This window comes from Mus caroli, chromosome 3, assembly GCF_900094665.2.
Source record: "Mus caroli chromosome 3, CAROLI_EIJ_v1.1, whole genome shotgun sequence".
NCBI classification, from domain to species: domain Eukaryota; kingdom Metazoa; phylum Chordata; class Mammalia; order Rodentia; family Muridae; genus Mus; species Mus caroli.
Genome location: NC_034572.1, coordinates 107,630,785 through 107,635,984, shown reverse-complemented (window position 1 = coordinate 107,635,984; position 5,200 = coordinate 107,630,785).

The window sequence follows — 5,200 nt, the reverse complement described above, 5'->3', positions numbered from 1 at the left end:
TACAAGGGTATCAGAAGCTCTACCCCATTACTGCAACAAATATTCTCCTCCTAGCATTTTTATTAAGGAAATGTCAATAGTTTTAGGAATTTTTATGCAAAGAAGTTTAGAAGGAAACAATTCAGATATGCCTTATTTCTTTTCTGAGCCCAAAAGACTAAAGTAAATCAACTGTTTTATAGCTAGCCAAGTAAGTGTGAAACTTAGCACTTGGATCCCCAGAGCCTATGTAAATGCGAGGAGTGTGTTTTAGCCTGGCTGTGATCCCAATGGCAAGCTGGGCTAATCTTGATTTTTTTTGTCTTAACCACATATCCATGACCGATAATAACATATAGATATTTATAGTATTATTAGTTGGTTGTAGTATGCCACTTCATGTTAGAGGAAAAGTAAGTCTTTGCTCATTTCACCAATTTTCACCACTCAACCACCAAAGTCAAGAAGGACAAGCATGTAAGGAGCTGAAAGGGGAGGGGAAAATACTTGTATCCTAGTTTCTAAGCCACAGAGATGATTGAATTCAGGCAACAGAGAAAGTATGGAAGAGAAAGTGTTTGGGGTTAACAAAGTTCAATTAGCTTCCCTTCGTTGATGGACAGAAAGATAGAACTTGAAGTAATGCCCTTCTCCTGTATGTATACTATAGGTTCAATAATGTACACACTGTTGCAGGATGTTGTTTTTCAAATGTTTATATCCTTCTATGTATACAGTAGACACCTTCCCATAAGATAAATTGGTGTATAGACAATCAGCAAATGTAGTGTTTAGTAATTGTAGTCACAGTCATTAAGCCATGTGATGGAGCTCTGGGCAAGATTAGGCCTGCAGTTTTCATAAGAAGACAAATAACACAAATTTAAATTAATATCTTAAAAATATACAGTGGAAAAGGCAAAGTATAGATGCTGAGCAAGTAAATGACTGGTGAGGATATGTGGTGTTCAAAAGACCAGAGAACATGGTATAGAAGGGATTACAAAAACTAAAATATAAGAAACAGAGCTGATAAAGAGACACATCTGCAAATGTCATGGAGGATATCATTCCACCCCTCAGGCTCTGAGGAATGACCTCAGCAGGTCTGTAAGCAGAAAAATGTCTGAGGGAGCTCAGGTAGGTTCCTTAGAATTCGGACAGAAATATTGTCAGCTAAAGAGTGTAAGGGAGAGAAGAATCATAGACAACTTCTCTGTTACAATTTACAAATGAAGAGATAGAGAAATGTACATAAGACAAATATATATTGGCTATATTCTTTTTCTATCTTTCAAGGGAAGAGGAGAAAGAGTGTGTGAATGGAGTGTAGATTTTGAGGCAAGGTGTTACTTACCCAGATGGTGCGCAGACATCTCCAGTGATTCTTCTCCTGGACCTCTGAAAGATGGTGTATAACATCATGCCCAGATCTCTTATGTTCTCAAGACGTTAAAATATATCTCAACAATGCTAGAAGATCTCAAAGTTCAACAGTTGTAAAGAATAAAGAAGCTTTCTTTTTGTATTTAAACCTTTTTTCATATATTTTGATCATGTTTTTCCCTCCCTCAACAGCTCTGAGATCTTTTCTACCTCCCAACCCATGCAACTTTTTGCTCCTTTTGTCTCTCAAAAGAAAGAGAGATAAAAAGCAGATTTAATAAAAGAAAATACTAATATAATAACAAAATAAGTAACAGCTTGAGGGCAAGCCTCAGGACTTGAATTGGATCCATTAAAATCCATATATTGGAAGAAAAGAAAGGATTCCCCATAAATTGACTTCTGACCACATTTAATTGTGGCTCATATGTATGCAAGCACACACACACACATACACAAGCACACACATATGTGTGTGAAGATAGATAGATAGATAGATAGATGATAGATAGATAGATAGATAGATAGATAGATAGATAGATAGATAGATAGATAGATGAGAGACAGAGAGAGAGAGAGAGAGATAAAAAGATACAAAAAGGAAAGCCTTCTAGGAAAGGACTTGGTGAGGGCATCTAAGGTTAGGCTTAGATTGAAAAAGTATTAAACCTATCTGTCTATACATAGTACATATTTTTCTTTAGCCACATCCAAATTATAAAATAAATGAGATCTTGTAAAAGTTTTTATAGAATGTCTCAGTGTCTAAATAAAGATTTGCTTCCAAATTTTATAGTATCATGTAAGAAATACACATTATAAAGAAAATCCCTGGTGTCTTAGTTAGGGTTTCCATTGTAAAGAGACATCATGACCAAGGTAACTCCAATATAAGACAACATTTAATTGGGGCTGGCTTACAGGTTCAGAGGTTCAATCTATTATCATTAAGGCAGTAAATATGACAGCATCCAAGAAGACACGATGTTAGAGATTTCTACACCTGATTCTGAACACACACAGGAGACTACTGTCATCCAGGCAGTTAGGATGAGAATCTCAAAACCCACTCCCACAGTGACATACTTTCTTCAACAAGGCCATGCCTGCTCCATCAAGGCTCCACATCTGAATAAGGCCAATCACTGGGACAAGCATATTCAAACCACCACATTCTACTCCCTGTTCCCAATAAGCTTGTTCAAATACATATCTATGTGGGCCATACCTTGCCATAGAATTATACAGAATACATTTAGTTCAACTTTAAAAGTTCAATTTCTCTTTGAAAATAAACATAGAAATGTACAAGTTTTAAATGTAAAAAAGAAAGTCCCATAGTCTATAACAGTCTCAACAATGTTAAAAGTCCAATGTTCAAAGTCTCTTCTGAGATTCATCCAATCACTTAACTATAATCGCATATAAAATCAAAAGCAAAAAAACAAATCACCTGCCTCCAACATCACAGAATTACTATTCCAGAACATCATAGTGAGGAATACTGGACCAAAGCAAAACCAACATTCAGCTGGGCAAACTCCAATCTCTGCATCTCCATGTCTGATATCAAAGTGCTATTCAGATCTCCAACTCCTTTCATCCTTGTTGACTGATTTTGGCAAACCTAGCATTCAACAGTAGCAAACTTTGTTCTTTTGGGCTGGTTCCATTAACTGTTAGCAACTTTCCTTGGCAGGTATCCCATGACTCTGACATCTCTAACATCTTGGGGTATCCAAGGCAACTTTGACTTTATATCTTTTTGTTCTAATGTCTGGGATTCACACCTGATATTCTGAGCTCCTCCAAAGGGCTGGTATCACTTTTCCAGCTCTGCCCTCTGTATCACTCTAGGCTCTGGAAGACACCATTCCACTGCTTCTACTGCTCTTGATAATCATCCCACCACAGTACTGGCATCTCCAATTTGCTGGAGTCTTCCACTGCAATGCTTCACTTCTCGTAGGTTACTTTCATGATGCCTATTCTCAGCTTCTCTGCATGACCCCTTCAGTCCTGGGCCATAAACTGCAACTGAGGTCACCCCTTCACCAATTGCCTTCTCTGGCCTCTCACAGTGTCAATCCTGTGCTGCTCTCCATACCTTCAAAACCAGAATCACCTGGATAATTATTATAAATTACCAAGTCCAGCATCTAGGCAGGCATGAAGCTGGAGGAAGGGAGAGTTCTACATTTTGATTGGAAGGCAAATAAAAGGCTACTGACTTCCAGGCAGCTAGGAGGAGGTCTTAAAGCCTATCCCCACAGTGACACAATTCCTCCAACCAAGGCCATACCTCCTAAAAGTGCCACTCCCTGGGCCAAGTATATTCAATCCAGTGATTCTAGTAAGGCTAATGGAAAGTATTAAAAATGTAGTACCCATGCATCATGGGGTCTTCCCTTCCAGACCCCAAATTAGGTACAAAGCACACCCAAATAGCAATTTTCAGCAGAACAATATCCTTTATAAAGGTAGACAAAGAGGGTGCGGAATCTGAATAGGGCAGAAACAGTAGCTGGTAGCTTGCAGCTGGCAGCTCACAGGAATGTTTGGTTTTTAAGGTGAAAAATGGAAAGTCTGAGACATTTAGTCCAGATAGACATGTTGGTCAGAGCAGCCAAATAAGAAATTTTCATAGCTGGAGCTTGGTGGTGAGCTTTAGGAATGAGGAAATGGCAAGAACTACTGACTGACTGACTGACTACTGACTGACTGACTGACTGAGTTCAAGGGCAGCCTGGGTAACTTACTGAGATATTGTTTCAAAAGTAAACTATAAAAAGAGAGCTGAACAAATAGATGAGTGGCAAGATACTAGGCTACTGTACCCCAGGCTTTATGTCCAATCTCTAGCATTGCAAAGAGAAGACAACTAAGCCATCTGTTGTCTTCACACAAGAAGAAAATTATAAAAGATATTATAGAGGGAAAATGAGATTCACTAAGTTTGGGAAATATAATCCTGCTTATCAAGACATCTAACTAATAGAAAAAGCAACAATCATATATTATATAGAAAAACTATCTCAACTGAAATATTATTCAAGTCTGTGAATAAAAAGGACTAACTTCATGAATCCAAAAGAAAATGAAAGTTATTTAATGAAATATTAATACCCAAGTCGGGAGACAAAATTGCTTATGAAAGGTCAGAATTTGGACTGTCTTGCAGCTTTCTCTTTCTGAATAAGTGGATGCCAGAAGACAACAAAGAATGGATATTCACAGTGCTTTACTGGAAAAAGTTTGTGACCTGAAAATTCCACATCAACCAATTTATTGTTCCAATATGAAAGTGGCAGGAGGCATTCTTAAGTTATAAAGGTTTGGAAAATATTGTAGCCAAACCTTCTTGGGGAAAAAAGTCAGTAATATAATTCAGGTAATAAATACATAATTCAAAATAAAAGGACTGGTGATCACTGAGATTAAAGACATGAGATTAATATAGTTTAATACAAATCTAAACAGAACAGCTTTCGACAAATTTGCTGAGTACCTACTGTGTGCAGATTCAGCAATGTAAGTCAAAGGGAGTGTCTGGGTAGATTTCTGTTTCTGTGACAAAAGCAAGTTACCCATCACTGAGAGATGCAAGGATAGGAACTTAAAGCAGGAATTGAAGCAAGGATTATAGACATATGGTGCTTATAGGCTTGTTTTCCAATGCTTGTTCAGCCTGGTCTCTTATATAAAACCCTTGCTCAGGGATGAAGGGAAAGGAAAGGAAAGGAAAGGAAAAAAAAGGAAAGGAAAGGAAAGGAAAGGAAAGGAAAGGAAAGGAAAGGAAAGGAAAGGAAAGGAAAGGAAAGGAAAGGAAAGGAAA